Genomic DNA, 25436 nt, shown 5'->3' with positions numbered 1-25436 from the left:
ACTGGAGGGAGCATTTAAAGAAATGATCTCTGGTTCCACTGATGGAAGGAAACGCAGTTCCAGCCCAGGTGTGACGACACGGGCCAGGCGTACCTGGGCAGTGTCACCTGCGCTTGGACACCCAGCCTGGAGGAACAACACTGAGACTCGGTCTTACTGATGGTGAACTGTCCCTCTTTCCACTGGCGTCACAGTCACTGTCTTCTCACAGTTTTCCGTGGGGTCTCACATCTGCCAATTCTGTGCTATTTTTACCTGAACCCTTGACTGGCCTCATAGAGTGAATATCACTTTATATTTTATTAATAAAATAAATCAGTAAATAAATAAAATTATAAAAGGTAAAAATTATAGGATAATTATTAATAAAATAATTATGCTTCAATTGTATAGACTTAACAGCATGTGGTATGATGATTCAATATATGTACACAGGATGTCATGTCAAAACGGGCTAATTAACATTTCCAGCTCTTTAGTTTTTTAAAAAAATCTTGGGTTAACATATAACAATTATACATATTTATGAGGTGCAGTGTGTATATGGATAAAATAAGTTCTGACTGAATCAGGCTAATTAACATTTCCAGCTCCTCACCATTCCTGTCTTTGAAGCCTTGACGCTCCTCTCAGCAGGTTAACCACAGACACAGACGTTGCTCACCCCAGGTACACAGCCCTGGAGCTCACTGCGCCTCTTCACCCTGTCCTCGTAACCCAACACCCTGTTCTCCCTCCAAGCCAGTCTTCCCACTCCAGGTCCGGTCTACATTCAGGTGGACTCTTTAAATACCCACACGCAAGTGAGAAAATACTGTAGTCATCCTTGTATGTCTGACTTATTTCACTTAACACAATTTCCTCCAGGTCTATCCATTGCGTGTGTGTGTGCGCGCGCGCATGTGTGCATGTTTTGAGGTAGGATCTCACCCAGGCTGACCTGGAATTCACTATGGAGTCTCAGAGTGGCCTTGAACTCACAGCGATCCTCCTACCTCAGCCTCCCGAGTGCTGGGATTAAAGGTGTGTGCCACCGCACCCAATTTTAGGTCTATTCATCTTGATGCAAATGACTTGATATCATCCTTGTGGGGGAGGGCTGTCCTGTGCCCATGAGTGTGGAGATCCAAGGAGGTCACCTAACCCTCGGTCACTCTTTTGCCTTATTTCCTTGAGACAGAGTCTCTCACTGAACCTGGACCTCATGATTTTTTTCCCCATTTGACTAGTTGAGCAGCAAGCCCAAAAATACTCTGGTCTCTGTGTTCCTCAGTACTTGGGTCAGAGGCGTGTCTAGCCATTTACCTGTTTGTTTATGTAGGTCCTACGTATCAAACTCAAGGCCTCATGCTTAAAGAGCAAGTGCTCTTGTCTGAGGAGCTTTCTCTTAACCTCAGATCTTACATTATTTTGTTTATGGCTAAATAATGTTCCATTAAGCTGGGCATGGTGGCGCACACCTTTAATCCCAGCACTCGGGAGGCAGAGGTAGGAGGATCAGCGTGAGTTCAAGGCCACCCTGAGATTGCATAAAGAATTCCAGGTCAGGCCCGCTCCATGGTGGGGGGTGGAATACATCCCTGATACTGAAAACTTAAAACAGGGGTAGTCATGAGCCCTAGGGGTGTAACATCTGCTGATGTCTAGATAAGTATATATATTATGCTTATCAAACTGCCCAGTAAGCACTTCTCTTAATATTTATACCTTTATATTAACGCTACTCTCACCTTGGGTAGAGAATCTTCTCTTTTCAGATGGCAGTGACCTTAGGATGACTCAGAAGGTATCATAGTGCTGGAAAGAAGTGACTGGAGTAATGAATAACATCTCGATCACACCTTCCAAGGCTCAGGGTCTAATGCGGAAGAGGTGGTAGAAAGAATGTAAGAGCCAAAGGAAGGGCAGGACTCCTTACAACCTGCTCCTCCAGACACAAAATGGCCTGGATATCCATGACCTCACTGTGCCTGACACTACCTACACAAGACCATCATAAGAGGAGGAAAAGATCATGACATCAAAATAAAAGACTGATTGAGATGGGTTGGGGATATGATAGAGAATGGAATTTCAAAAGTGAAAGTCGGGGGGAGAGAGAGGGTATTACCATGGGATATTTTTTATAATCATGGAAAATGTTAATAAAAATTGAGAAAAAAAAAGAATTCTAGGTCAGCCTGAGCTAGAGTGAGACTCTACCTCAAAAAACCAAAAAGTAGGGCTGGAGAGATGGCTTAGCGGTTATGCGCTTGCCTGTGAAACCTACGGACCCCGGTTCAAGGCTTGGTTCCCCAGGTCCCACGTTAGCCAGATGCACAATGGGGTGCACGCGTCTGGAGTTCGTTTGCAGAGGCTGGAAGCCCTGGCGCACCCATTCTCTCTCTCTTCCTCTATCTGTCTTTCTCTCTGTGTCTGTTGCTCTCAAATAAATAAATAAATAAATTTAAAAAAAAAACAAAAAGTAATAATAATAATAATAATAATGTTCCATTAGATATAGTCCCATATTGTCTTTATTAACCTGCTGAAGGGACTTTTGGCCATTATGAATGGAATGACAGCTCAGGTATGTTTTGGATATGGAGATGACATTCCCGTGGGATATACCCAGAAGTGGGACAGACGCATCATATGGAAGATCTGTGTTTAGTTTGGTGGGGGGCAGGGGTATGTTTTTGCATGTGTGTGTGGTATGCACATGTGTATGCTTGTTCATGTGTGGGGGGGGCATGTATACACGTAAGACCAGAGGTTCACGTGGGCTTTCTTCCTCAATCGCTCTCCATCTTATTTTGGGAGGGCAGGCCTTTCGCTGAACTTGGAGCTGATTGGGCTGGACTAGCTAGCCAGCAAATCTGGGGACCCGTCGTCTCTCTCCACTTGCCCAGCGCTGGGCTCACAGGCACATATGGCCATGCCTGGCTTTCATGTGAGTGCCAGGTTCTGGCCTCAGCCCACCATGCCTGCACACAAAGCACTTTACCAACTGGGCATCTCCCCAACATGCTTCTGCATTTCTCACGACCCTCCATATTACGCCCCACACGACTGCTAATTTACATTCCCACCAAGTATCTGAGACCTTTCCTCCACATCCTTACCAGCATTTGTCACCTTTTGTCCTTTTCATAAAAGCCACTTCAGTGGAGGTGATAGTTCACTCTAGTTTCTGACCCTCTGGTGAATTTTGATGTCACAGCAGGAGCTCAGTCATGACTTACTGAGTCAAAGAAAAAGTGCTGAGCCGAAGTAATGATGGCGGTCCCCCTTGCAAGTAAGGAGTTCGAATCTTGTCGTGCTTCCCTGCTCCTTAGCCACCCATCATAGCTGGGCATCGCTAACAGAGGGTCCGGGAAGCCTGTCTTCCTCGTAGTGAGGCATTTATCATGAAGCATCAAACTGACAGAAAAGTGTACCAAAAGCAACAGAAGCCATTCCATTTACTTTGGAATAGTATATAAAGTTACTAGCCTTCATCAGACGCTTTCAAATAGGATTTATTTTGGTTGCTCTCATCCAATCCCCTAACTTAACCTTCCCATCCCCCTCCCCACTGTGTGCCCCTCCACCCAGTGGGAGCTTCGAAAACTTTCCTCTCTCCTGAACAAAATGTCTGCTGTGCCTCTGGATTTTCACTCCCCCACAAAAAATCTAAGCTATTTTCCTTCCCTCGCTCCTAGGCTCCCTCGTCAAATAATGACATTTCCAGCAACTGGATTCACTGGATTTAAGCAGGTCACAGTGAGGCACTGTGGTTCTTGTCACACTGTGGGCCTTACGGTCATGAAGGGCAATCAGAGAGTGTGTGGAGTGACCCATGAAGCAGGGAAAGTACAGAGGACCTTGAATAAACAGACATAAGAGTACTGAGGGAAAACCAGCTCAGGACAGCACGTGTGTGCACAGGTAAACACACACACACACACACACCCTCACAAGGAGCCAACGCTGTGTGGTAAAACTGTTCTGGACAACAGTACCACCATATCATATTTCCACCAATTACCCTAATGGCAGATCTGGATGCTTATTGAATCCACTGCAGACTTCCAAGGCTAATGAACCGGGACGCATTCCAGAATAAGGTTTGCAGATGAGATTTATTGTGTCCAGGAACAATATGCAGAGGAGGAGGAGAAGAGAAGAGACTAGAGGCAAGTAATTATCCAAAATCATGTTTATAAAGGCCATGTGATCGCTGGAGGGATGGCTTACTGGTTAAGGCACTTGCCTGCAAAACCAAAGAACCCAGGTTCAATTCCCCAGGACCCATGTAAGCCAGATACACAAGGTGGTGCATGCATCTGAAGTTTGTGTACAGTGGCTGGAGGCACTAAAGTCTCTCTCTCTCTCTCTCTCTTTCTCTAATAAATAAATAATTAACAAACATTAAATAGTGTTTGTCACAAAAATACCAGATGAAAATATCTTGGGCTATAGGTATTAGGACACAAAGGTTCAAGAGACATAAAGAAATAAAATAAAATAAGACTGGGGGTTGAGGTAATGGCTCAGCAGTTAAAGGTGCTTTCTTACAAAGTCTGCCAACCTGGGTTCGATACCCCAGTACCCATGTAAAGCCAGATGCACAGTGTGGTGCATTCATCTGGAGTTTGTCTACAGTGGCTGGAGGCACTGGTATGACCATACTCACTCTCTTTCTTTCTTTCTTTCTTTCTTTCTTTCTTTCTTTCTTTCTCTCTCTCTCTCTCTCTCTCAGATAAATATTTTTTTTAAAAAAAACAAATTGATAGCATTGATTGTCTAATTTTTTCCAAAGCCTGTGGAAGAAACATTTAAACATAAACACAACCATTTGCAAGACAAAATATTGGGAAAAGATTTGCATCAGACTTGACAGATGCATTCATGCTAAATAAAGTACTGCTAAGTATGTTGTGACTGGGAAAGATAAAGACCTTGAAAATTACTGTCTATAAATAGGCTCTGGAGATGGGTCAGTCAAAAAGGCACTCGCCTTGCAAGCATGGAGACCTGAGTTCAATCCCCAGGGCCCACATTAAAAAGGCCAGCATGGAGCCAGGCACTTGCAATGTCACTTCAGAGCAATCAGAGATAGTATTTCCCTGGAGTTTGCTGGCCAGTCCTTCCAGTCACTGTGAGCTCCAAGCTAATGAGAGACTGTCTCAAAAAAAAAAAAAAAAAAAAAAAAAAGAAAATGTGGCTGAGGAAGAATACCAGAGGTTTCCTCTGACCTCTGTGTGAACAATAACTGCCCTCCACACACATACATGAACACACACACAAGCACGCAAATACATAAATGACAATTTAAAATGCTTGACTGGAGCTGGGCGTGGTGGTGCACGCCTTTAATCCCAGCACTTAGGAGACAGAAGTAGGAGGATCGCTGTGAATTCAAGGCCAGCCTAAGACTTCAAGGCCAGCCTGAGAATAGGTAGTGAATTCCAGGTCAGCCCGAGTTAGAGTGAAACCCTACCTTTAAAAAAAAAAAAAAGAAAGAAAGAAAGAAAGAAAAGAAAAAGCAAAAACTTGACTGGTTGTGTGATTTGCTTTGCAACTAAGGTTTGTGTGTTAATTACTTGCTGCATTTTAACAACAATGACTGCTTAGTAAATGTGGTTCTAGGCATGTACCATGAGTCAGAGGTTAAAGTGTTTTCTTATAAAGCCCAGTGGCTCCAGTTTGACATCCCAGTACCCTACGTGAAGCCAGATGCACAAAATGACTTGCAGTGACAGAAGGCCCTGATGTACCATTCTCATTCTCTCTCTCTCTCTCAAATAAACTTTTACAAAGTATTTTTAAAAAGCGGTTTGTGTTCTCTTAGCTTCTGCGGGTCACAAGTATGGTGGCTGAAAACTTCTAGCTCACGAGTTGAAGCTATTGGGGGGGTGGCAGGAAGCCAGAAGGTCTGCTTTGCGGCTCTTTTACGGGGCCAGTGGCAGGCTCGCAGATGTTGAGCAGAGCCCTGGTTTCTTAGCACACGGAGCTCAGAAAAGACGGGCTGCGCGTCCCCAGAGCACAGCTTCTCCCGCCGCAAGTCCGGTAGAGGAGGCCACACAAAAGGAAACCAAGGTCTCCCCTCAGCCTGACTTCAGAGGTGATGGGCACTATCCTGAAGTGAGTCACTCAATGTAGCCTACATTCTGCGGCGGGGGGGGGGTGGGGGACAATGGTACAAGGAAATACGTGACACATTAACGGGGTCACTGGGAGACAGAGCCAGGCTGGAAGGCTGTGTCATCACTATACCTGACAGACGACGGTAGGTGGGTAGATAGATTAGATAAGGTAGACAGATGATAGGTAGATTACAGATGGATGGATGGGTGATTGATACATAGATATAAAGAATGAAAATAGGGCTGGAGAGATGGCTTATGAAGCATAAGGACCCAGGTTCGATTCCCCAGGTCTCACGTAAACCAGATGCACATGGTGGCACATGCGTCTGGAGTTCGTTTGCAGTGGCTAGAGGCCCTGGCATGCCCATTCTCTCCCTCCCTCTCTCCCGCTCTCTCTCTCTCTGTCTGTCTTTAACAAATAAATAAATAAAAATAAAATCTTTAACAAAATAATGAAAATAGATGATAGATAAAGGGAGAAAAGACAGATGACAGACAGGTGAATAGATATATAGATAGATGATAGATGGCAGATAAAGATGATAGAAAATAGTTGACAGATATTAGATAGATGAGATAAACTGACAGATATATACTATATATATGTATGATAAGATAGGTGATAGTTAAGAAAATGATCCATTATTGATAGATGGCCATCATCGTCCATAACAGATGGTAGTGGATGATGGGGAGATAGATAATAAATTGAAGACAGACTGGTTGATGTTACAGTTCTACACTCATCACAACAGGACATACACCCCATGTGCTTACAATGACCCTCACTCACGCTTGAAGTTCTGGAGTAATAAGATTCCTGGGGAAGCCCAGCTTGGCTAATTCGGTACGGTACGTGCGCAAAAGGAGGCTGTCGTCGAGGAGGACGTACGTGACCCACGAGCACTGCTGACCTCTGAGGACAGAGCCGACGGGGTGCTACGCTGGCTTGCCGCACCTGCATAAGGCTCGACGGCTTACGATAAGAATGCAGGATTTTCTTTGAGATGTGCGCGTGACATCTCTCGGCTATCTTTCGGAAAAGCTCTAAACACTGTCACACAGACTTCATTTCAGAGGCGAAAAGAAAAGTCCCTGGGGCCTACTGCAGAGGAGCAACTGAGAGAAGCCACCTTTGCAGTCGGCACTGAAATCCTCTGGGCCGTGGGGGTTCCACTCGTGCTTCTCACCGGGGTACAGTCTTCGGCTCCTACGACCGGGGCCACGATAAGCATCTTTATCTGGCATCCTCTCACAGACTCTAAGAGCATGGAGGCACGGGAGCCAGGAGAGCAAATGAATTCTACTGCAGGGACCAGTCAGAGATGCCAGACAGACACTGAACAGACAGCCCTTGCCTTCAGCAGTGGTGAAAGAAAAGGAAACATTCGCTTCCTTTCCCAGACTGCAGCTTGAACAGTGGGGATTCAGTCCTATGGATAAAGAGGACGTCGGGGGGCATCGGGAGCTCAAACCTGTAACCCCAGCACCGGAAGGCTGAGGTAGCAAAGTAGCCACAAGTTTGAGCCTAGCCTAGCTTATACCCAGTGAGTTCCAGGCCAGCCTAGTCTGCAGAATGAGTTCCTGTCAGTCAATCAATCAAAAAAAAAAAAAAAAGATATCACTGGGCTGGAAAGATGGCTTAGCAGTTAAAGCACTTGTCTGCAAAGCCTAAGGATTCAGGTTTGATTCCCAAGTACCCATGTAAGCCAGATGCACAAGGTGATGTAAGCGCAAGGTTGCACTGTACACTCAGTGACACACACATCTGGAGTCCAACTGCAGTGGCTAGAAGCCCTGGCACACCAATTCTCTCTCTCTCTCTTTCTCTCACACTCTCTAATTAAAAAAAATTAAAAACACCGGTATCACTTGGCTGGAGAGATGGCTTAGCAGTTAAGGCACTTTCCTGCAAAGCATAAGGACCTAGGTTCAGTTCCCCAGTATCCATATAAGCCAGATGCACAAGAGGGCACAGGCATCTGCAGTTTGTTTGTAGTGGCTAGAGGCCCTGGCCTTCCATTATCTATCTATCTGTCTGTCTGTCTATCTATGTATTTATCTGCCTCTCATAAATAAATGATAAATAAAATAGATATCACAGTGTAAGGAGGTACTAGGTAGGTGGGCTTTGACTTAAGCCTTCAATGGGGCACTGGTTTGTCTGCAAAGGTATAATGTAATAAGGACATTCCGGGTCCCTAGTGACAGACAGACAGACCGTCTACCCACAGTGTGACCCTAAGTAACGTTCAGAAGCTTCTCATGCTTCAGTTTCTTGATCAATAATGGGAACACCTGGAGGCTGAGAAAGTGGCTCAGCAGGTAAGACTGCCTGCCCTGCAAGCACGAGGACCGGACCTCAATCCCCAGCAACCACATTAAAAACCAAGCACGAGGCTGGAGAGATGGCTTAGCGGTTAAGCGCTTGCCTGTGAAGCCTAAGGACCCCAGTTCGAGGCTCGGTTCCCCAGGACCCACGTTAGCCAGATGCACAAGGGGGCGCACGCGTCTGGAGTTCGTTTGCAGAGGCTGGAAGCCCTGGCGCGCCCATTCTCTCTCTCTCCCTCTATCTGTCTTTCTCTCTGTGTCTGTCGCTCTCAAATAAATAAATAAATAATTTTAAAAAAAAACAAGCACGAGGCTGGAGAGATGGCTTTGCGGTTAAGGCATTTGCCTACAAAGCCAAAGGACCCAGGTTCGATTCCCCAGGACCCACGTTAGCCAGATGCACAAGGGGGCACATGTGTCTGGAGTTCGTTTCCAGTGGCTGGAGGTCATGGTGCACCCATTCTCCTTCTCTTTCTCTCTTTATTTTTTTTTCTCTCTCTCCCTATTTCTCTGTCAAAAAATAAATAAAAATATTTTAAAAAACCAAGCATGGTTTTGCATGCCTGAGACCTTAGCACTGAAGGAGGTTACTGGAAGATCACTGGAGCTCCTTGATCACTCAGTCTAACTAAATAACAGTGAGATCTGGGTTCAGTGAGACTCTGATCCAAAGAAATAGGGCGGAAAAGAGACAGGAGACTCCTAATGTCTTCACCTGGCCTCCATATTCATGTGCATATGCCACATGCCCACACCCCACACCTGCATACAAAAGAGGCCCATCTCCCAGGGTGCCAGGGTGCTTTGAAAATCCATAAGCTACTTAAAAGAGGGGGTGTCTCCTCATGAGCCCTCATTCAGTGCTAACCCCTACCACCACTGTCTGTTGGAATGACTTTAGGCAAGTAATGGCAGCCTGTTTCTTTGTTTAAAAAAAAAAAAAAAGGAAAGGCTAGAGAAATGGCTTAGCAGTTAGGGCATTTGCCTGTAAAGCCTAAGGATCCATGTTCAACTCTCCAGGTCTCAGGTAAGCCAGACACACAAGGTGACGTAAGCAAGCAAGGTTACACATGCCCACTAGGTGGCGCTCGAGTCTGGAGTTCATGTACAGAGGCTGGAGGCCCTAGTGTACCAATTATATTCTCTCTCTGTCTCATAAGAAAGGACAGTCTGTTGGGCTTGTCTCAAAAAATAAAAAAAAATTTAAAAAAAGGACAATAATATTTTTCTTATTTGCATTTGTGAATTCTAAATGATAACAAGACTGTAAAATGCTTAAAACAGTGCTGGCATATGGCAGATACAAAACAAACAACTGTGTTACTAGAAATATCATCATCGTTGCCTGCAAATTGAGCTGGTCTGGTCTTATAGCCTAGGGCTAGATTGATACATTACCCAAAAAAAGCATCCATCATGGTACCTACATAGAAATGGTGCTCTATAAATATTAATGAAAATATGAACTTAACTTTCCCTATTGCATCTGCAGTTTAGAAGTTTAACTGGAGTTCTTTGGATGGTTTACAAGTGCTGATCTCAGAATCTGAGATGCTAAGAGTACCCTTCCAGTGTCTCCGCTCAGCCCCTCCTTTAGTAACAGGATTTCCAATGGGATTATATACTGGAATCATCATTCAAGTCCTAACCCCGAGATACAGGAGGTTCAGTGAGCTCCTGGCTATGTTGCAAGGCCCTCAGAAGGCTCCTGGAGGGATCTGGCCAGCGGCCCAGCCCCAACACCTCAACCACACCGCAGCCCAAGCCAACAGGAAGGGAAAATTTGGAGCAAAAGTGAGTCACTGGGGTGTGAAGATTCTTTCCTTCCCTGAGGAAGACAACCCAAGACAAACGAACTCAAGGGGAGCTGCTCAGACGGCCATCACGGAGCGGTCGTTCTTCTCCCTGGGCCAGAAGCAAAGGGGACAAGAAGGCTGGCAGTCAGAAATCTCACAAGGCAGGGAATGAGTGTGAGGCAGTCAGGACAGATGCCCCAGACTGGGATTGGGCGCAGGGGGACTTGGAGGCCTGTCTTCTTAGGAGACAATGACCTCAAACTCAAGGTGAAGCTAAGCTGACTCAAGTGAGCATGGGCTATTTTGGGGCCCTCGGTGATTCCTTAAGAAACTGCAAAGCCAAGCCTGGTGGCACGTGTTTGTGACCCCAGCACATGGGTGGCTGGAGTAGAAAGGTTGTGAGTTCAAAGGCTATCCTGGGCTAATCAGGAAGACCTTGTTTGGAAAGCAGAGAGAGAAGGAGAGGAGTACCATAACTAAATGCTTGGGCTTGGGCTGTGGCTGTGTGTGGTGATGTAGGAGCCCTTGTCCAGCATGTACAGGGTGGGGTGCTGGGGGAGACATTAGGGTTTGTGAGGGTGCAGACTGTGAGGTGACGTCCTCTTCTCTGGGAATCGCAGGGGCGCCCTTATGCCAACGACCCTATCTTTCAAGTTCAGATCACTGCCGGTTTGGCATGGCAGCTTCCTCTGGGCAGAGCCCCATCAGGAATGGAGGCGTCCCCGGGGCCCGAGGACGGGAAAGGCCCTGGCCTGGAGACCCCATGTTTCTACCATGCAGTTCCTGCCTTGGCAGCCCCAGAAGGAGGGGTGGGGAGACAGGGTACCCCTTCTCTAGAGAGGAAGGGGGGCTCCAGAGCAATGCTGATAAACACTAAGAGTCACCAGCAGAGAGAAGCAGGCGTCCACTCTTGCACACTGTACGACCCGGGCGTGTGGAGAAAAGGAGACAGAGATGGGGCAGAGGGACGAACGGGCCAAGATAACGGCCTTGGCCTGACCAACAGCAAAGAAGTTGCCCGTGGATCAACACGGTGCCTGACAGCGCTGCCAGGCTGGTGGAGAGGCAGCCAGTGGCGCAGGCATTTGCTTAAGAAGCAACAATCCCCACTCTCTAATGATGTCCTCCTCCGCTGCTTCAGAGAAAGCCTCACTCCCGGAACGCCACAACCCCTTGCCCGCCCCATATCCAGTTCCAGGGGGCGCATAAAAGACGTCACTGTGCTATAAGAAAAACAAAGCCAGGGCTGGAGAGATGGCTTAGCGGTTAAGTGTTTGCCTGTGAAGCCTAAGGACCCCGGTTCAAGGCTCGATTCCCCAGGTCCCATGTTAGCCAGATGCACAAGGGGGCACATGTGACTGGAGTTCGTTTGCAGTGGCTGGAAGCTCTGGCACACCCATTCTCTCTCTCTCTCTCTCTCTCAAATAAATAAATAAAAATAAACAAAAATTTCTAAAAAGCAAAGCCAAGCCAAGAGGCCAGCATGGGCCTGATGTAATAATCAAGATAGATCAGCGTTGATCAAATCAGGCCAAGTGGGTCAGAGGACCATTAGAACAGCTAGGTGGGGTGGCAGGTGGGGCCGGAAGGGAGATTTGAGATGACACAGTTGGAGTGGCTGCTAAAAAACCAATAAACCAGGCACAATGGTAAAAGTTCTAGTCTCGCCTTGCTATGCCTTATACCAGTTGAAAAAGTTTACTCTGTGCCTTTATATACTGAAAATATACAACTTGTTTGATTTTACAGACCTCATAGCTAAGAGACAATCTTAAATCCCAGAGGAGACTTGGGACTTTGGAATTATCTTAAGTTGGTTAGGACTGTGGGGACCTTTGTAATTGGACTAAATACAATTTACAATGTGGGATGGTTCTGAATTTATTGGGGGCCAGGAGCGGAATGCAGTAGCTTGAACAGGTGGCCCGCAATATATTCAGTGTTTTATTAGTTTGTAGTTTGCATCTGCAGCCACCTGGCCAGAGGAGGTGTCACTGGGCCAATCATAAGGTGTGGTGCTGGGTTTGAGATTCCAATCTAAAGATGTGCAAAGTGCCTGAGCTCCTTCTGGAGTTCCTGAAGTGGGCTGTGTGGTTTTGGCTTGTGTCTTGTGGCCCCTCTCCCTCCCTCCCTCCCTCTCTCTCTTTCTCTCTCTCCCTCTCTCTCTCTCTCTCTCTCATCCTTTAAGAGAGGCTCAGGGCTGGAGAGATGGCTTAGCAGTTAAGGTGCAGGCCTGCAAAGCCTAAGGACCAAGGTTCAATTCTCCAGGTCCCACACAAGCCAGATGCAGTGGCTAGAAGCCCTGGCACGCCCATTCTCTCTTGCTGACTGTAATAACTAAATGAAAATAAAATATTTCAAAAAAGAGGGGGCCAACTCCTTCTGCCATTACGGAACTTCCCCTGGATCTGTAAGCTTCAATAAATATGCCTTACTCCATAACTGTGCTTGGTCTGGAAATTCATCTCCATGAACCTGAAGCTGTCTGAGACAGATGATCTAACGGTTACCTGCAAAGCTTAAGGACCCATGTTGGACTCTCCAGATCCCACATAAGCCAGATACACAAGGTGACGCAAGCAGCAAGAATGCACATGCGCACGAGGTGACGCAAGCGTCTGGAGTTCAATTTCAGTGGCTGCAGGCCCTGCTGTGCCAATTCTCTCTCCCTCACTCTCTCTAGCATGTGTGTATGGCCAGTCTGTTGGATTTCCCTCAAAGAAGAAGAAGAAGAGGAGGAGGCGGAGGAGAAGGGAGGACTGAGGAAATAGCTCAGTGGGTAAAGTGCTCATCATGCCAGCATGCAGCCTGACTTCCGTTCACAGAGCCCATGACACATGTTGAGCGCTGTGGTGCACTCCTGGGCCCGCAGTGCCGGGAGGGGACAGGGGAGGATGGCTATGTGTCGCTTGTCAACCAGCCTAGTCTAGTCAATGAGCTCCAGGCCAGTGAGAGACCCTGCCTCAAAGATCCATCTTCCAAGTCGTTCCTGAGGATAACACTCGAGTGTGTCCTCTGGCCTCCACATGCATGTGCACTCATCTGCACCTGCACGCGTGCGCGCGCGCACGCACACACACACACACACATACGAAAGAGAGTTGAAGAGTCGGGTGTGGTGGGCACACCCCTGTAATCCCAGCACTCAGGAGACAAGAGACAGAAGGACGGTGAGTCTCGGGCCCTGTCGCAGAAACAAAAACAAACAAAAACCACCACACAGTTATGAGACTGGGGAATGTTGCTGACCTTGTGTAACATATTCATACATGCTGTGTGTGGTGGTTTGATTCAGGTGTCCCCCATAAACTTAGGTGTTTTGAATGCTAGGTTCCCAGCTGATGGAGATTTGGGAATTAACGCCTCCTGGAGGCAGTGTATTGTTGGGGGCGGGCTTGTGGGTGTTATAGCCAGTGACCCCTTGCCAGTGTTTGGCACACTCTCCTGTTGCTGTTGTCCATCTGATGTTGGCCAGGGGGTGATGTCCACCCTCTGCTCATGCCATCATTTTTCCTGCCATCATGGAGCTTCCCCTCAAGACTGGAAGCCAAACTAAACTTCCTTTTTCCCCCACAAGCCGCTTTCAGTTGGGTGATTTCTACCAGCAGTGTGAACCCGACTGCAGCACTGTGTGTCTCACGGTTCCCCGAGGACAAGGTCCGTGTCCTCCTGACCTAACTCTGTTGTCAGCAAGGAGACCGGCAGCAAAGCGCGGGCGCGTGGTGAGCTGTCAAGTGAGCAGCTTCAGCTCCGAATCTTCCTTTCGGACCCTCACTTGAACCTACCTCAAAGGGACTCAGACGGCCTCATTGGCATTCATCCACAGGGATTTCCTAGACACTGCGTGAGACTGTCATCTGGGGTGGGAGGCATACAGAAAGAAACAGAGCTCAACATCTGGCCCTCGACCTTCAGGGAGACGGTGTGGCCAGCTGATTCACAAGGGTGCAAAAAGAGAAGGACACAGGACAGTAGCAATGTGGTGAATGGCCTCACACTCACCAAAACGCAACCTCCAAATCCTGAGCCAGCTGAATAGCATCATGGGGCTCTGTCCTTTGGAATTCACCGTTCCCCTGCCAGGTGCACACGACCTTTCCCAACACCTATATTAGAAAAATGACAGTTGCAACATGCAATGTCTCTATGTTATGGATGGCAATTTCTTCTTCCCTTGAAATCTCAACTCTATCAGGACATAAAGGGTCACTTCTCTTTTGATTTTTTTATTTTTTATTTTTTTGGCTTTTTGAAGTAGGGTCTCATTCTAGCCCAGGCTGATCTGGAATTCACTGTGGAGTCTCAGGGTGGCCTTGAACTCATTGTGATCCTACTTCTGCCTCCCCAGTGCTGGGATTAAAGGCGTGGCCCGAGACATTGCTTTTACCTGGTGGAAACAGCATGAATTAGCCCCGGGGCCATACGTGGAAGAATCACCTGAGAAAGGCGGTCACATGACCACCACCCTAGAGCAGAAGTCAGAGCTGGTCTCTGAAGGGACAGTGCTCTGCACACATCCAGTTGCATGTGTTCTTTTAAAAAAAATTTTGTTCATTTTCATTTATTTATTTGAGAGTGACAGAGAGAGAAAGAGGCAAAGAGAGAGAATGGGCACACCAGGGCCTCCAGCCACTGCAAATGAACTCCAGACAGGTGCGCCCCCTTGTGTATCTGGCTAACATAAGTCCTGGACAATGGGGCCTCGAACCAGGTTCCTTCTTCACAGGCAAGTGCTTAACCACTAAGCCATTTTATCCAGCCCAGTTGCATGTGTTCTGACTGGCTTTGCCTGGTGAAATTTCACCTAGTAGGTATTTCATCATTTAATGTTATAGTCATCACGCGGTGGCTACTTTAGCAATCACTATCATTTGAAATGTGAAGAAACCCAAACTGCTCTGGGCTGAAGGCAAAGGCTTTCTTTTGTTCTAATATTTTATATTTATTTGTTTGTGTATTTCAGAGAGAGGAAGAGGCAGGGAGGTGGAGAGAGAACAGGCACACTAAGGGCCTCCAGCCACTGCAAATGAACTCCAGGCACACATTGCCACCTTGCCTTATGTGGGTCCTGGGGAATCGAACCTGGCTCCTTTGGTTTTGCAGACAAGCACCTTAACTGCTAAGCCATCCCTCTAGTCCAAGTCAAAGATTTTCTATAAGCAACCATATAAGCCAGTTACAGAAACTGAAGGTACAGAAAACACTGTGAAGAAAGTCATTCTGGGGCTAGAGGAATGGCTCAGCCGTTAAGCACTTGCCTGCAAAGCCTAATGATCCAGGTTCAATTTCCCAGTACCCATGTAAACCCAGATGCACAGTGGCATATGTACCTAGAGTCTATTGCAATGGCTAGAAGCACTGGCGTGCCCATTCTTATGCACTCTTTTCTCTCCCTCCTTAAAAATAAACAAAATACTTTAAAAAAAAAAGTAGGGCTGGAGAAATGACTTAGTGGTTAAGGTGTTTGCCTGCAAACCAAAGGATCCCAGTTAGATTCTCCAGGACCCATGTAAGCCAGAAACATAAGGTGGCACATGTGTCTGGAGTTCATTTGCAGTGGCTAGAGGCCCTGATGTGCCCATTTTTTTCTCTCTCTGTCTGCCTCTTTCTCTCTCCCAAATAAATAAATAAAATATATTTTAAAAAATAAAGTAATTCTGGGCTAGGGAAATGGCTCAGTTGGTAAGCATGAGGACCTGACTTCGGATCCCCAGGACCTATGGAAAATGCTGGACATCCTGCATAAAGTTATCATCTCAGGGGGTACAGACAGAGAATCCCAGCACCTCACTAAGTAGAAAGTCGAGCCAAGTCAGTGAACTCTAGCTTCAAGGAGAAAAGTTATCTCAAAAACAGGAGAGCAATATAAGATTCCCTGTATCAACCTCTAGCCTTCACAGGCATGTACACACACACACACACACACATCCACATTCAAAAGTAGTAAATGGAGAAGAAATTAATTTCTTTTTTTTTTTTTTTGAGGAAAGCCCAATAGACTGGCCTCTTTTTTTTTTATGCGAAATAGTAAGAGAGAAAGGAAGAGAATTGGTGCACTGGGGCCTCTGGCCACTGTCATCGGACTGCAGACACTTGCTCTACCTTGCCTACCCATGACCTGAGTGCTGGCATCACCTTGTGCTTCTGGCTTACGTGAGACCTGAAGAGTCGAACACAGGTCCTTAGGCTTCACAGGCAAGCATGTTAACCACTAAGCCATCTCTCCAGCCCAAGCAATTAATTTCTAAGCCAGAAATGGTGTCACCCACCTTTCATCCCAGCACTCTGAAGCAGGAAGATTGCCACAAGTTAGAGGCCAGCCTGGACTACATAGTGAGGTCATGCTACAAAAGGAAAACATAAAATAAAAATAAGCAAGCACATCCAGAGATGCTCTCATTGGGAAAGTCCTTGTAATGTACTGATAAATTCATAGTTGTCTTGTTTTTGTTTTTCCTACACAGAAGCACTGAATGTTAGAAGCACATACACCAAAATATTAGCAATTCTTTTTAAATATCAATGACTTTGTGGGGGGGGGGGTGTTCAAAGTGGGCACGGAATGTCAAGTACTGTTACAAATGGAAGGAGTGCGCTTTTACAAACCACAGGCCAGTATGAAGAAGCAAAGCTCCTTAGAGGGCTTCTTACTCTTCCATGCTAGCTACTGGCCAACTATATACAGACAGGCCTTAAAGAAAAACTACTATGCAAATTGCCTACATCATGGATAATCTTTTAAAGAAAGAAATTTATTCCAGTATGGTAACATGTTACAAAAGAAAAAACTCACACTAAACCATTATTTTTCCCAAATTAAAATCATTAGCTGGCGGGGTAGCACATGCCTTCAATTCCAGCACTCAGGAGGCAGAGGTAGGAGGATCGCCGTGAGTTCAAGGCCACGCTGAGACTACAGAGTAAATTCCAGGTCAGCCTGAGCTAGAGTGAGAGCCTACCTTAAAAAACCAAAAAACTAAAAAATCATAAAGCTATATTATCACAAGTTTCAAAATAAAAAATATATATATAAGAGAGAGTGCCAACAGTATGCTTTTGAGTGAAAAGTGGGGCATAAAGCTTAAGGATACAAAATACATATGATTTGGTGATGGACACGTGTTTGTAGCGTTTACTTCTGATGGCAATATGAGGGTTTTTGCACCTTAATGAAGTTCCCACTTTTTCCACAGTGAATAAGTACTCTATCCCTGGTAATAACACTAAAACTGTTTAAATAAACATGGCTAACATAAATCACGCATGTAACTTGTTCTATCAATCATTGAAATAAGACCCCTGGTCACAATACCCTTTTCTCAAGAGTCAGTCCCATGGACTCCAAGCAGGATTCTCTGCTAGTGAGAAGTAAAACCCATGCGGTTCCGAACTCATTCTGCTTCCCCCTGGCACTTAACTGAGAGATGATCCAACCCTGTGCTCTGAGCCGCTTCTGTCTCACGCACTGCCACAGCTAGAAGGCAGTTTCCCAGACAGGAAAATCAATCAGTTGCTTCAAAATTACTGTAATTATCCAGAGCAGACAAACCATATCCCTTGATGTCATTTCCAAAAAAAAAAAAAATTCATTATTTATTTTCTTTTTTAAAATCTTTATTTATTTATTTATTTGACGAGTGGGGAGAGAGAGAGAGAGAGACAGAGAGAGAATGGGCATGCTGGGGCCTCCAGACACTGCAAACAAACTCCAGACTCATGCGGCCCCTTGTGGATCTGGCTAACATAGGTTCTGGGGAATCAAACCTGGGTCCTTTGGCTTTGCAGGCAAACACCTTAACTGCTAAGCCATCCTTCCAGCCCTCTTTTTGTTTCTTTTTTTGATACAAGGTTTCACTATACAGCCCAGGCTGGCCTCAAGCTCATGGCAATCGTTTTGCCTCAGCCTCCTAAGTGCTGGAATTACAAATGTGTCCCAACACGCCCAGATTCGATTTCTCACTGGTTGAGGTATTGTCACATTAGACTGTAGGCTTTATAAACTCAGGGGCCCGGCTGCCTCCCAAGCACACCGCTGGCCCACATTGAACACTGAGGAGATGCAGATGAGTGAGGGAGTGACCGGGTGGTTTACTACCTCAACATTCCTCAGGCCACATTAAGGCACCAAGGACTGTAAATGAGGGTGTTTCACAAGGTCACATTTCACGGCCACATGGACCTTCACTAAATGCGCAATTACAAGCAATGGGGCTTTTTCCTCATCATGGATTAATAATTAGCAATTACTTAGCACTTAATCTACTCAAGGTAACTGACCACCGATTGGTAAGGCTCAGAAAGGCAATATAAATTGTTCAACATCACAAACCATTAATAAATAACAAAACAGGGATCAGAGTCTAATTCTCTAGGGCCCCAAAGTCAAGATTTTTCTGGCATCTTGGCCAACCAGAATGGGTAGCCATTGCCTCCATGTCAGTACTGCAAACTCATGTAGCATTAGCATGTCATCCACTTCTCGTGTGATGAAACAGACACAGGGACTGAAGGGATGGCTTAGTGGCTAAGGCGTTTGCCTGCAAAGCCACAGAATCCTGGTTTGATTCCCCAGGACCCACATAAGCCAGATGCACAAGGGGGTGCATGCATCTGGAGTTCATTTGCAGTGGCTGGAGGCCCTGGTGCACTCATTCTCTCTCCTTCTCTCTATCTGCCTCTGTCTCTCTCTAAAATAAATAACTAAATAAATAAATAAAAGAAAATATTTAAAGAGCAAGAAGGACAGAGAAATTAACTGCCTCATGTTTATTGGTATTGTTTTGTTGTTTTCTGAGACAGGATCTCACAATGCCCAGGTTTACCTTGAACTCCTGATCTTTCTGCCTTTACCTCACAAGTGCTGAGATCATGTGCATGCACCACATCCAGCTCTGACTGCTCCTTTTAAAACAGCATGATCGGGCTGGAGAACGGCTCAGCAGCACTTGCTTGCAAAGCCCGATGGCCCAGATGCACAAAGTGGTGCATGTGTCTGGAGTTTGTTTGCAGTGGCAAGAGGCCACGATGTGCCCATTCTCTCTTTCAGAACCCATCCATCTACCAACCTAGCTATACCTCTACCTCTCTGCCTCAAATATGTAAACAAATAGTTAACAAACCACGACCTGATCAGTGAATACACCTGCCATTACTAGGCATTTGTATATTTACCTGTCTAATGTCTATCTCTTTTCATTAGCTTATAAACTCCAACACAGCCAGAATTTTAAGTTCACTATGGCAGTCCCAGAGTCTTCTATGGTAATAGTGGCTAAACACACAGCTGTGACTATTTTCAGATATAAGAAAGGAATGCTAAATGCTGTGTGCATGGTCTAAAGAAAATGTACAGGAAGCTTCTCATCTAGCCCAGGGAGGCGGGGAGGAGGGAGGATGAAGGAAGCCACGCTGGGGAGGGTGGACTGAACGCTAGCTGGAGGGAGGAAACAGCTGGTAAGCATTTTCAGCCACTTATCCTATCTGATTTTCACAGAAATCCTCAAAGAAGACATTTGTTACTAGACAACTGGCAACGAAGGCTGCCTTGTTCAACGATGCACTCAGCAAGGGTGACAGCAGGACCTGAGCAGAGCTAACCTCAGAGCAATCACTCACAAGACTGCCATACACTCCCAAGGGATGACCTGAAAGTGGAGGGTGAAGAACAGGCGGATGTGATCCTTCAATAAGGAAACTCCAGGCATAACGACAGCCCTAACGACATGGCCTAGCTCCAAAATGATAAGGAGTGCAATGTCACTGAGACATAAACCTCAAAACAGATGAAAGATGACATGGAGAAAGGAAATCAAGGCCGGATCACAAGAAAGAAAATGTACAATGCCTCGTTTATCCAACATTACCAAGGAATAAGCAGGTGGTTTAAGCTAAAAGGCTCCAAGTTAGAAAACCAATTCCATCATTTTGCTCTCAGACTTCCCATACTCTCATCTGTAAAACAAAGGACATACAAAAAATCTACTTTATAGAACTGCTTTGGGAACAAGTGGTTTAAAAAAAAAAAATGGGCCTGCTACATTTTGTATCCGGTAAATCTTAATGATAAACTTTTGCTATGATATTCATCACTGGAGGGTTTTTCCCATATTTGTAACTCTACAGAACAATTATAACTTCTTTGTTTTCATTTCTTTGTTTCAGTTTGCTTTTGAGACAAGTTTTCTCTATGTAACACAGGCTGGCCTTAAACTCATTACCTTCCTGCCTTAGCCTTCCTTCAGGCATGAGCCACCACACATAGCTTCTACACTATTCTGTTAAGTATCAAAACTTATTAGATCATCTTTTCCCCAAGCTATGATTTCAAAGTAGATTCCACAATTCCCTGATTCCAAACACCACGCCTATACCCCAAACATTGATATCCACACCTCCTTTTCAGCACAAAGGGCAGCTGAGGTAACATAGAAACTTTCTGAACATCCCTGAGCTCAAAAGTGAGGAAAGAGAGCCCGCATGGTGGTGGCACATGCCTTTAATCCTAGCACTTGAGAGACAGAGGTAGAAGGATTGTTGTGAGTTCAAGGCCAGCCTGAGACTACAGAGTAAATTCCAGGTCAGCCCGGGCTATAGTGAGACCCTGCCTTGAAAAAAATAAAAAGTGAGGGAAGAATAGAAACGACATAAAGAAAGATCAAGTCGGCCTGGCGAGATGGCTTAGAAGTTAAGGTACTTGCCTACAAAGCCAAAGGACCCAGGCTTGATTCCCCAGTACCCACATAAAGCCAGATGCACAAGATGGCACATATGTCTGGAGTTTGTTTGCAGTGGATGGAAGTCCTAATGTGTACCCCCCTCTTTCTCTCTCTTTCATAAATAAAGTAAAATATTTATATAAAAAAGATCAACTTACACTAGCAGGACTGGAGAGATGGCTCAGCGGTTAAAGGTGTTTGCTTGCAAAGCCTGCCATCCATGTTTAATTCCCAAAATGGAGCATGCCCCTGGAGTGTTTGTGTGCAATGGCAACAGGTCCTGGCATGCCCATACTCACTCTGTCTGTCTGTCTCTCTCCCTCTGTGCTCCTCTCTCTCTCCCAAATAAATGAATAGTTCTTAAACTGGGGGAAACGGCTTGGTGGGTAAGAGCAGCTGCTGTGCAAGCATGAGGCCCTGCCAAGGTCTAAATCCCCGAGTCCAGTTCCCGAGCTTCGCGCGAACAGCCGAGTGCAGCCACGTCGTGTGGGGTGGAGACAGGAGCGTCGCTGAGCGTCGCTGGCCAGCTGCGGTGACTGAGAACACCGGCTCCCTGCTCAGTGACAGGCTCGCCTCCAGAAACACACAGAAGCTGGGCGTGGTGGCGCGCGCCTTTAATCACAGCACTCGGGAGGCCGAGATAGGAGGGTCGCTGTGAGTTCAAGGCCACCCTGGGATGACATAGTGAATTCCGGTCAGCCTGGGCTACAGTGAGACCCTACCTCAAAAAAAAAAAAAAGAAGAAGAAGAAACATAGAAGAGCACCAGAGGACACCCAGCATTCTCCTCTGGCCTCCACATGTGCGTGGAAGAATTGTACACATCTGTGCACACACACACACACACACACACATACAAAAACGGGGTGGGGGGATTTAGAAAAGGAAGGTGGAATGAGTCTGCTTAGGGACATTTTTCAAACTCAGTGAGGCTACAGTACTCTCAAGCCACCTTGCTGCATTACCCCATCCTCGGTCCCCCGGGTCCCCTGCCGATGTGACACACTGATGTTGGGCCATTTCTCTCAAGGCATGCCTTAGGTACCTTCAGAGACTGGGAACCGCCATCTACTGACCTCCAAGCCTCCTCTCTCCCAGGTTGCTCCTGCGTGACTTGACAATTTTCCCTTCAGGAGCCACGCTGGGCACCTGCACGCTTCTCTGCTTTCTTCCTTCCGCCCTCACCTCGTCACCCACCGCCCGTCCTTCCTTCGAGGCTTACCACAAACTGCACCTCCTGTCTCACATCTTCCGATGTCCTCCTTCCTCTCCAGCTAAAAGACCGCGCTCTGCCCACTTCCCCGGAGCTTGGCTCAGGGTTCTGCTGTGACCGTGACTTTGTGTGAAGCTGAGATGTGACCAGCATGCCTGCTGTGTGCGCTCATGTCCCTTACACTACAGATGTGTGAGAAATTACCAACCAACTCCATTTCATACGCAGGGAAGCAGAAGTTCTAAGAGCTCAAGAGCCACACGTGAGCAGCTCCAACGTTTTGCCCTCGGCTGTGCTGCGTCTACTACGGCACATGCCCTATGTCCGGCTGGTCACCTGCACACGGACTGAGATGCGTCCATGGGAATCTAACAAGTCCTTTGGTGTCAGAAGCATGGCTGTGTTCATCTTCATCCACCTACAAAAAAATCCTCATGAGGATTAAAGTTGGTACGCTAAAGTGAGGCATGGTGGCACCTGTCTGGCATTTCAGCACTCAGGAGGTGAAGGAAGAAGGATCAGCAGTAGTCCAAGGTTTTCCTCTGCCACACAGGAGACTCAAGGTCAGCTTGAGACCCTGAACACAAAAGCACAAACAAAATAAAACAAAAAGCTGCCAATGCATACTAAGCCCCCTCAGCAACAGGCAAACAATCGTGAGACGCTGATTTGTTGGTTTGGTGACTGCTCTCCTAGCCACCATGGCAGGTCCTCCCCGATAAGTTGGGGTGACACAGGACTCTGACGGCAGAGACAAGACAACGCTCTCCTGCTTAGAGCCTTCCATACTGCTCGACCTGTCGCGTCCAAGGCAACAGGAGGAAAGCAAGTTTCTAGGAAAACACTGACTCACTGTGAGTGTCTGGACATTTCCGTCCTTGGTCCACTAGGCCTTCAGCTCTGTGACAACCTCGCCACCATCTATGTTACATTTTACCAACATTCCCACCCTAGGAGCCAAGAGAAGAAAATCCGAGAAGAGGGGACACAGGGCAAGACCACATCTGAAACTCTGGTGCCTATAAACCCAGGCAGTTCCTCTCTTTAGTCTTCTTGGCACTGAATGTCCTTCCCCGTCACTGTGCTGGGTCATTTCTCTTGCTTTATCACTGTGTCCCTGCTAAGAGGTCAGCTCTCTCAGAGCAGGCACCCACGCCCATCCTCCTGGGCCTGACACCTATGCTGAACATAGTGGTCACCTACTAAGCACTGGTCGAATGACTGCACCTATGTGAACATATGCTTATGCCTATATACGTGCACTTGTATATGACACTGTCCCAAGACTTATAAACAAATCTGCAGCTGTTTCTCTGCAAAAGCACACACTGTGTACATCTAACTGGATCTGCGCGGATGTTTCCGACGGCAAAAATGCAGACACGTGTTGGTCCAAGTTGTGACTCTTAAGGAACAGAAGAACGGCTCTGGCCGATCTCTTTGCGACTTAACCAATGCTTGTGCATCCCTCTACTAACAGCGCAGATGTTGAAAAATGGTCAACTTTAGTTGCCAGTATAAACCATTGTTTTGACTTAACAAACATGAAATGTCTCCAGTCTTTCAAAAGTCTTTTGTCTCGTTATTCACATAGGTATTGTGAGCAGGGAGGAGAGGAAGTGACAAGTGACATTTCTCTATAAATGTGACAGGCGAGGCATTTCCAATCCTGATGGGCTAGCCAGGTATCCTCGCTGAAGTTGTAACGTACACAGGAAATCACAACTTATAACAATTATAACATTTTCTGAGTATGCAATTGCCCGATTTAAACCTCAGCACAACCTTGCAAGGGAGAGATATTTGTTAGCATTTGATAAATAGGAAAGTTGAGAATCCAAGAGTTACAGTGACCCAGACGATACTCTGCTGCTGATGGGGTCGTGATACCGGCAACGCACAAATCCAAGACTCTCATCTGAGGTAAACTGCAACAAGCAAACGTCTTTTACACAGTTGTACAGGCACTAAGTCTGAGGGGTGCGTGCTTAGGCACACGTTATAGTGTACGGATTTAAGTAAGCAATTGTCTGGACACAGAAAGCAGATCACATGACAGCCAGACACACTGGAGATCATTCCAGGTTACAGACAGCAGGGAGCAAATGTGTCTGGGAAATTATCAGCCAGTGTTTATTAAAATATGAAGCATTTTTCCACTGGACTGTGTCCTCTCAAAAGAATCCTATTTTCTTAACAGGACTTCATGATTCCTCTTCCCATATTAAAACACAGGCTCCGTCGCTGTAAGCCAAGAAGAAGTTTTTAACTCACTTTTGTCTATTTATTACCTGCAATGCAAGTGCCCGTGTCTACAGAGAAAAGAATGGCTGGGCGCTGCGCCTTCTGCCCACCCGAGCCCCACAATCAATATTATAAAGGTGAAAGAAAACCAGCCCTATGTACTTTTAAAGGAAGCAAGGTTATTTTTTAACTTGGTGATAGCAGTTATAAAAAAGAGAGGAGGAAGAAAAAAAATCTTCCCCCTCAATTTAAGGGAAAGTTCATCTGCCTCTCTCTAGAAGGTCAATTTCATCTCTTTGACCTTTCCAGGGCCAGTCTTGAGAAGGACAGGGAATCCTTATATTTTGAAAAAGCCGTGTGTGTGTGTGTGTGTCTGTGTGTGTGTGTCTGTGTGTGTGTGTGTGTGTTCCTGACATAACAGCAATGAAAATCCTTTCTGTTGGTGTCAGCTCTCCTGCCCAGGCGCTCCTCCCTCGGACCACTAATCGCCGAGGAGCCAGGGCCACATCTCAGCCCCAGAGGGAAGGACACCTCCCTGTGGTAGGAGCCCTTCTCTGCTCTGCCCGCTGCACGCACGCAGAGCCGCCTGGCCACCTCTCCATCTAGCTCCAGGGCCCTTGCCCATGATGGAAACTTGTTTCCGAGCCCTTAACCCAAAATTCCCCCAAACAGGAGAAACTACCACTTCTGGGGAGGGGGGAGAGAATCTACAGGCTTCTGAATTCAAACCTGCTTTTGGTTGTTTATTTGTGGTGTGATTTCAAGTTCCTCCCTAAAACAACATCCTCCTTCTTCCAGAAGCTTCTCCAAGTCTAAACCAAGAAAAGAAGGGGGAAAAAAAAAATAAAAGAACTGGGGGCTTTAGAGCTTTTAAGTGGTGTGAATTCCAGCACTCACCCTTGAAAGATAATGAACGACCTTGGGCAAGTGACTTCAGTAAGAGGAGAAAGGATGTCATGAAAAAGTTGTTGAGATTTCACACACACCCCCCCATGGCACGTTCTGGCCTTAGCAGGACGGGTCTG

General features: G+C 46.4%; 1 protein-coding gene across 1 annotated transcript in view; it reads right to left on the bottom strand.

Annotated features, from left to right (window-relative positions):
* St8sia1 (ST8 alpha-N-acetyl-neuraminide alpha-2,8-sialyltransferase 1) overlaps nucleotides 1-25436 on the bottom strand; it is a 161007-nt gene that overhangs the window by 134197 nt on the left and 1374 nt on the right. The gene's annotated exons all lie outside the window — the stretch shown is intronic.

The sequence above is a fragment of the Jaculus jaculus genome, chromosome 22 (genome assembly GCF_020740685.1).
Source record: "Jaculus jaculus isolate mJacJac1 chromosome 22, mJacJac1.mat.Y.cur, whole genome shotgun sequence".
In the NCBI taxonomy this organism is placed as follows: domain Eukaryota; kingdom Metazoa; phylum Chordata; class Mammalia; order Rodentia; family Dipodidae; genus Jaculus; species Jaculus jaculus.
This window is presented reverse-complemented; position numbering and strand designations above follow the sequence as displayed.